We start from the raw sequence: 8,740 nt of genomic DNA on the forward strand, positions 1-8,740 counted from the left end.
AATGACCACAGTATTAGTTAAGAAACAAAGGCTTATTGCTAGGTTTATCATCAATGAAGTATGGTCCTACTAGCTAAAATACCAGATAACTAACACGTGTGCCCATTGCAATGGACCTGGTTAGTCAGTGGCATGACTTTCCACTGCCCCCTAGGCCAGACAAGGATAGCCTCATCTTTAAACACAGATGCAAACAAAACAAAAAAGCAGTCCAGTAGCACTTTAAAGCCTAACAAAATAATTTATTAGGTGATGAGCTTTCGTGGGACAGACCCACTTCTTCACATCATAGCCATACCAGAACAGACTCAATATTTAAGGCACAGAGAACCAAATATAGTAATCAAGGTTGACAAATCAAAAAAATATTATTAAGGTGAGCAAATCAGAGAGCAGAGGAGCAGAAGCAGGGGGTTGGGGAGTCAAGAATTAGGTAAAGCCAAGTATGCATACGAGCCCCTATAATGACCTGGAAAATTCTCATCCCGGTTCAAACCACGTGTTAATGTGTCGAATTTGAATATAAAAGAGTTCAGCAGCCTCTTTCTAAACTGTTATGAAAATTCTTCTTCAGTAAGATGCAAACTTTCAGGTCATTAACAGAATGGCCCACTCCATTAAAGTGTTGACAGACACTGTTTACTCCTCTGAGGAGTAAAGGGACTTCAAAGTTACCCCAGCACTTCAAAGTACTGGTGGGTGAGCCGCAGCTAGACGTGAGCTGGTACTTTGAAGTTGCCTTGGGGCTGGGGGGGGGGGCAGAATTTGCTTGATGAAGTGCTGTGTATGCAGTGTGGGACTTCATTAGCAAACTCCCAATGCCCTACTTACCATCCTTCCTTCAAAGGAGGGTGGTAGTGTAGACACAGCCATAGTTATTGTCTTAGAGATGGTGTTCTTTGGTGCCTAGAGCACAAGATTAGAAACTGGGAGTTCCTGCATTCTAATGCTAGATCTAGTATTGGCTCTCTCTGTGACCACGGGCAAGTCATTTGACTTCTTTACATCTCCAGTTCTCTTATCAGTGAAATGAGGACAACAATGCTTTCTGACCCAGACCACAATTGTTGAAAGGATTGATTTAAGATTTTTAAGTTTGATAGTGTTACATAAAATATTGAGTGATAAGTGAATATGTATAAAAACTAAATATTTTATTGTGTGTCTGTAGCACACGTTGGGGTCCCAGTCACATAATACAAATAATAATACATTTCTGAGCCATCCATTTTCCAAAATCTCCATCTGCTTGATTTGCCTGCATAACTCATTTTTCTTTAACTATATATTAATCTTATGAAATATCTTGTTACGCATGTGTAATTCAACTTGCTAATGATTTTTTTTACTATGAAGGCTGTTTGGAGGTCTTCAAGTAGTAAAGGGGTTAATGAAAGACTGGTAGGAGGATCAGTTTTCTCCTATAATGTCTATACCATTTATGGGAAATGAGTGATTTCATAACTCTCAACAGGAATGTGGAAAATCCACATAGTCTGACACTTGTCTGGAGTTTGAATCATCCCACAAAGACATGCAGTGAGACTTCCAGGACATTTGTTCACTGAAAGGATTCAGATGAGGGAGGGGCATGTCAGGAGAGTTCTGAGAATGGCTATAAACATCCAGGGTGCATCTACACTTGCCCCTTATTTCAAAATCAATTTTGAAATTGGCTGCGGAGAGTCTACACACACAACAGCCTCTTTCAAAATTGTTTTTGTCAAAAAAAGGGCTCAAATTTCAAAACTGCTCTTCCCATCCAGTGCACTCAGTGCTGTGTACTGCTGTGTGTGTGCAGCATGGTGTGTTGGGAGGGGCACTTTAAGGTGGCTGCTGGCTGTGGGACCTGGAAGGGCTCGTTGGCCATGTGACCCCATGCGTGGTGTTTCCTAGCTGCTTATTTTGAAAGAGCCCGTGTTCCTGTGTGGACGCTCCCTTTCAAAGATTGGGGGAAGTTCTTTCGAAATAGCGGAGCAGTATAGCGATCCATTTTGTGTGAGTAGCCACGCTATTTCAAAAATCCCTTATTTCAATTTTGTTTTTCGATATTCCCCCTTTCGAAATTTCTTTGTAGTGTAGACACACCCCAACAGCTGTGGTTACATGACAGACAGAAATAGAAGAACTACTTTATTTTCCATATTTATCAGCCAAGGGCTTTTACACTTGGTACATTAAGCAAACTGGTTTCTCAAACAGGTTGTCATTTTCGTTTCCCCCCCTACTCGTAACTTCAATAGGGAAGGAAAATAAAATGACTTGTAACCTTCTATACAGTGCAGCTGACCACATACTTTAACTAAAAATACCTAAAGTGAAAATATAGTACTGTTGCATGTGGATATTTGAGTTTCATTTTGCTATCAACATCTCCCTGAGGAAAATCTGAGTCTTTCCTGAACTTGTTCCATTTGCTGAAATGTGCAGGAGGAGGAGTTTTCATAATATTTACTCCATATCTGAAATTATTGAAATGTCTTTTGTTAGACTGTCAAAAAGAAGCAGCAAAAGAATGAAAACATAAGTACCGACAGCAATGATTTAATCTCCAAACTTCCATTATTTCCAAGCACTTTGTATTGAATATTGAGGCCTTGTACAGATTGTTTCTCTTACTTACTTTAGAGAGGGCAAGCAGTGCAGAACTCTGTATGACTGCCAAAATGTGTACCAGAAAATATGCTTTGTGACAGAGTTTTGGCTCAATGCTTACTAATACCTCTGACCATGAATCAGGCAGGAGTACAGTACAATGTTAGTTACATTCATATTGGAGGCAAAACACCAGAGAATGGACATATCACTTCTGACCATGAGTCTAGGTTCCTGATTGTTGTTTGGGTTTCAGCCCAGAAACCTACCTCTGATAACTGCATTTGCCACACAGACCTGTGTACCAACAAGCTGCTGCATGTCACCAGGCATCTGAGGAACACTGATGGCAAATTCCAGAGCCTCCTGGAACTTTTCCAGGAGAAGGTAAATGTTTAAAATTTACATCTGTTCATTCACAAGAAAGGCTTGAAAAAAGCTGGACAGGACCCAGAGCCTTTGTTCTGCAAAACACCCAGCACTCTTTGGTACACCCCATGTAAAACACATGGAAGTCAGATGACCCTCAGACCTTTCAGACATGGGCTGCTGCAGCACATGGAGGTCCCCAGCCATCCCACTTAACAGCCACTGCCAGAGGATAAGTACTACACACATACCCTTCCTCTGTACCCCTCCCAGAGCCTGACCCCCTCACCCATCCTCCACCCACACTCCCTCCCAGAGCTTGCACACTGCACCTCAGCCCCTGCCTCAGCCCAGAGACTGCATCCAAACTCCCTCTCAGAGCCTTAGTCTTGTGGGGGTGGAGGGAGTTTGGTTGAGTGTGGGGCATAGGCTCTTGGCACCACCATTTCTGCAAACCTGCTACCTATGCTTTCAGACCAGATTCTTAGTCTTACTTCACTTAAGCAAGAGCTTAATAATGTGCACTCTTATTTGTGTTAATTGCACACATATTTATTGCACCTATAAATAACTGCAGACACATGTTATAGCACTTCAGCATATAAAAACCCAGTTGCTTCATCAAATGAAAAGCAAAACCTTCTAAGTGCTATGCATCTGCAATTACTGTTGGATGAAGAATCTGACTTTCAGCAGTTCTAAACAGTAAAGTTAGTGACCATCATGAATAACGGACACTAAAAGGAATCAGATGCAAAAGATCTGGCCTTCAGTGCTAGCATTAGCATCACCTGAGTTTATCTTCTATAGGGATGGATGGTCTCCAGGGAAGCTTCTATCTACATTTATGCTAAATGGCAAAGTGGCTCATTATTTAACGACACATCATATCAGAAAAGGGAAAGCTCACAGGTGTGGAGAAGTAAACAGTTTGATACAAGCCATCCCTTAGAGGAGCATTTACTAAAGAAAGCAGAGAGGATGGGTGTTAATAAAGGAAAGGTTAAAAACTTGAGCAGAAACAGTCAGATTAAAATGAGTCTCTTTCAATTACCTCACATGAAGACAGACAACAAAATGCTGTCAACTTTTTATAAGTACTTCTGTACAAATGCAAAAAGTCTAAAAAGGAAGGTAGGTGAACTTCAGGACCTGATCTCAACCAAGGATATTGGTATAACAAACATCACAGAAACTTGATGGAATTATGAAAATCAACAAGACATGGTAATGTCAGGCATAAAATATACAGGAGTGACAGTAGGTGGTCACTTTGTAGAGTAGTACTAGCTGGGAAAGAAACCATAGAGTCAAATATAATACAAATCCTTAAATGAATGAAACTTTAACATAGAATCTTCATGAATAGAAATGACATGCTTGAATAATACGAGTATAGCAGAGACTCTTACCTGCCCAGGATGCTGACAGTGATTGTGAAATTTTCAGGAAAACTAGAAAGACTACAAAAACAGAAAACCCAATAATAATGGAGGATTTCAACTATCTCCATATTGACTGGGTATCTGTCAGCTCAGGATAAGATACAGGGATAATATATCTACATATCATTAATGGTAGCTTCTTGGAGCAGGTACTGATGGAACCCAAGAAGGGGAGAGCAAACTCTTGATTTAGTACCCTATGGGGGCCAGGATTATAGCAACTATTATGTAATTAAATTAAGCAGTTGGTTATAGCAATCACTATGTAATTGAATTTAATATCCTTGTATGCGGGGAAAATATCAAACCCAGTAAAGTCACATTTAATTTCAAAAGTAACAGAGAGAGAGCCGTGCTAGTCTATATACTATCTAAACAAAAAAGCAGACAAGTAGCACTTTAAAGACTAACAAAATAATTTATTAGGTGAGCTTTCGTGGGACAGACCCACTTCTTCAGTTAGTCTTTAGTTGACTGCTTTTTTGTTTTAATTTCAAAAAGGAAAGCTACACAAAAACAAAGTAGCTGGTTAAATAGAAATTAAAAAGAACAGTTACAAAAGTGAAAGGCCTGCAAACTATATGTAAACTACTTCAAAATATAATAAAGTCTCAAACTAAACATAGAAATGGGAAGGAAAAAAAAAAGTGGACCAATAAAGTGCCTCTATGGCTAACCAGAGCAAAGCAATATGTGGAGCTGAAGGCACCCTTTAAAAATTGTAAATCAAATCCCATTGAGAAAAATATAAATGAATGTAAACACATTCATGTCAAGTATAATTAGGAAAGCTAAAAAAGCATTTGAAGATCAACTAGCAAAAGGCACCAAATTTAACAGCAAAATAAATTGTAAGTATATCAGAAGGGGGAAACGTGCCAACCTATCAGTGGGGCCACTGGATGTTTAAGGTATTAAAGGAGATCTCAAGGAAGACAGCTGTTGCAGACAAGCTTAAATTAAGACTTTGTATCAGTCTGCACTCCAGGGGATGTGAAGGATATTCCTACACCTCAGCCATTTGTTTTAGGTAACAAATCTGAGGCACTATCCCATATTGAGGTGTCATTATGGGAACATATTAGAAAATCAAACAGTATGGAAGGTAGGAGGGCCCAATGGTATCACCCAAGAATGCTGAAGAAACTCAGATATGTAACATGAGGTATTCTTCTAAAATGTTTGAGTTATTCATATGCCAGTTTTCATAAAGCATGGGGGATGGGGGCTCTGAAAACTACTGCCTACTCCAGGTGTCTCAAACTCTGGGCTTGTGAGTCAGTCCCAGCTGAGTGATCATGCTATGGAGCCTGGCCTGGAGGCAGGGAAGCTGTCCCTTTCCAGCCCCAAGCCCCACCCTTGCCCTGGCCTCTCCCCACAATGGCACCCTATCCTGTGAGCACATGGCCTTGGGTATCATGGGAGTGAGGAGGGAGCCTCGTACTGCACAGCAGCAGAAATCATACTGCTGCCCCTGTACTCCCTGCAGTGGCAGGAGCCATCGGGGAAGAGGAGTGAGCCTGCCTAGTGTTCTAGTCATTGCTACACCACATAGGAACAGAGCCCAAACCATAGCACAGAGAGAGAGACAAACTCTACCTAAAAGCTGCCTTGCATTTCAGGCAAATACTTTGGCTAGCAGAGTTCTAGGATTAAAAAAAAACTGTTTTAAGATAGAGAACACAATGTTTTCCTAGTAACGGAGAGAAAGCTGCGATAGTCTATATACTATCAAAAAAAAAAAGCAATAAAGTATCACTTTAAAGACTAACAGAATAATTTATTAGGTGAGCTTTCATGGGACAAACCCACTTCTTCAGACCATAGCCATACCAGAACAGACTCAATATTTAAGGTATAGAGAACCAAAAATAGTAATCAAGATTAACAAATCAGAAAAAAAATGATCAAGGTGAGCAAATCAGAGAGTAGAGGGGTGGGGGGAGGGAGTCAAGAATTAGATTAAGTCAAGTTTGCAAAAGAGCCCCTGTAATGACCCAGAAAATTCGCATTCTGGTTCAAACCACGTGTTAATGTGTCGAATTTGAATATAAAAGAGAGTTCAGCAGCTTCTCTTTCCAAAGTAGTGTGAAAATTCCTCTTCAGTAACACACAAACTCTTAAATCATTAACAGAATGGCCCACTCCATTAAAATGTTGTCTGACCGGTTTGTAGATTAGGAGTGGTTTTACGTCTGTTTTGTGCCCATTAATTCTCTGTCTAAGAGTTTGAAGTCTGTCCAATATACAAAGCATCTGGGCATTGTTGGCACATGATGGCATATATGATGTTAGCTGAGGAAAATGAGAATGTGCATATGATTCTGTGAATAACCTGGTTAGGTCCAGTGGTGGTATCCCCAGAATAGATATGTGGACAAAGCTGGCAGCAGGCTTTGTTGCAAGGAAAAGTCCCAGGACTGGTATTCCTGGGGTATAGACTGTGGCTGTTGGTGAGAATCCTCATAAGGTTGGGAGGTTGTCTGTAGGAGAGAACAGGCCTACCACCTAGGGCCTTCTGGAGCGTGGCATCCTGATTAAGGATAGGTTGTAGGTCTTTAATAATGCATTGCAGTGGTTTGAGTTGGGGGCTGTAGGTTATGACCAGTGGCATTCTGTTCTTGGCTTTTTTGGGCCTATCTTGGAGTAGCTGGTCTCTGGGTATTCGTCTAGCCCTGTCGATTTGGTTTTTTTATTTGTCCTGGTGGGTAATTCAGGTTTATAAATATTTGGTAAAGACCTTGTAGTTTTTGGTCCCTGTCAGTAGGATCAGAGCAAATGCGATTGTACCTAAGGGCTTGACTGAAAACACTGGATCTACTAAAGTGTGTAGGATGGAAGCTAGAAGCGTATAGGTAAGTATAGCGATCAGTGGGTTTCAGGTAGAGTGTGGTACATACTCTTTTCCTAGTTTAAAACACTAAGTGCACTTCAGGAACATGTACAGGAGAACAAGCCAGGTTATGTCCCCAAGACACTACTCACCCTGTAAAGAAAGTGCAGTAGTTAAATAGCCACTTTAGAACAGCAGCTGGACATTGCTGCCACATTTAAAAGGCCTGCACCCACAACGGCAAGCTGGAGAAACAGGTCATATTAAAAGACCAGTGCTTTTCCCTCAGGGGAAGTTTAACAAGAAATGGGGGAGGGGCTGCTCTAAAATATTAGTATAGTGTAATATGTAACTTTTTCTAATGCAGTCATTGAATGTACAGCTGTTAATTAGAAAAGCAATAAGGAGATGCAGCAACTGTCTTGTAGGAAATCTGGATGTTGGGTACAAATGATTACTGTAATTATCTAGAGATAATTTAAAATCTTGCTTCAACTACACATGGAGGATGGGGGAGGAGGAGAGGGCCTATTTACGAGATTAAATCTCTAAGGGGCATGAGTTTCTATTATTCCCTAATGTTGATGTAAATGTAGAAGCTGATCCATTGCTGAAGACTTCAGGTACAGTCAAAGCCGGGTTATTCAGAATTTGGATAACCAGCATGCTTAATTAACTGGCACCATCTCTGCCGGTATCTGCCCTGCTGGGGTGGCCAGCAGAGTGGGGCCAGTTCTGGCTGTCTGGCTAGGGGTGAGGCTGGCAGCCACAGGGCCAGCTATGCAGCTAGTGCTGGCAGCTCCAAGGACAGGGGACCAGCAGCGGTGGGGCCAGAGCTGGCTGCCTGGTCAGGGCTGGAGCTGGTAGCCACGGGACCAGCTGTCTAGCCAAGCATTGACAACCAGAAGACCAGCAGCCAGATGCCTGGCCTGCAGCAGCTGCAGTGGGCCTGACTGAGCAGGACAGGTGACCCTGCTCCAATATACAGAACATTTGGTTATCCAGCATCCCAAGTTCCCTAGGGGTGACAGATAACAGAACTTCTATGGTACTTCCGTTTTGTGGCCATCTCCCAAAGGAAAGCTCATGACCAGTGTTCCCTGTAATCTGAGTGCCAGTCAACTGCCCAGGAGATATTCAAGGTCCATCCAGCTGATTAGTAGAGTGCTCACAGCAAGCAGCATGTGCGTCTGTTGGTGGTGCACAACTGCACAAACCTTGGTGCGGATAACAAAATTTATTCCACCAATAAATGGCAAAAATAGAGGGAACACTATTCTGGACTCTATAGAATCATAGAATACTAGGACTGGAAGGGACCTCGAGAGGCCATCGAGTCCAGACCTCATGGCAGGGTCAAGTACTGTCTAACCCATCCCTGATAGACATCTATGTAACCTGTTCTTAAATATCTCCAGCGATGGAGATTCCACAACCTCCCTTGGTAATTTATTGCACTGATTGACCACCTTGACACTTAGGAACTTTTTCCTAATGT

The sequence above is a fragment of the Carettochelys insculpta genome, chromosome 29, assembly GCF_033958435.1.
Source record: "Carettochelys insculpta isolate YL-2023 chromosome 29, ASM3395843v1, whole genome shotgun sequence".
In the NCBI taxonomy this organism is placed as follows: Eukaryota; Metazoa; Chordata; order Testudines; family Carettochelyidae; genus Carettochelys; species Carettochelys insculpta.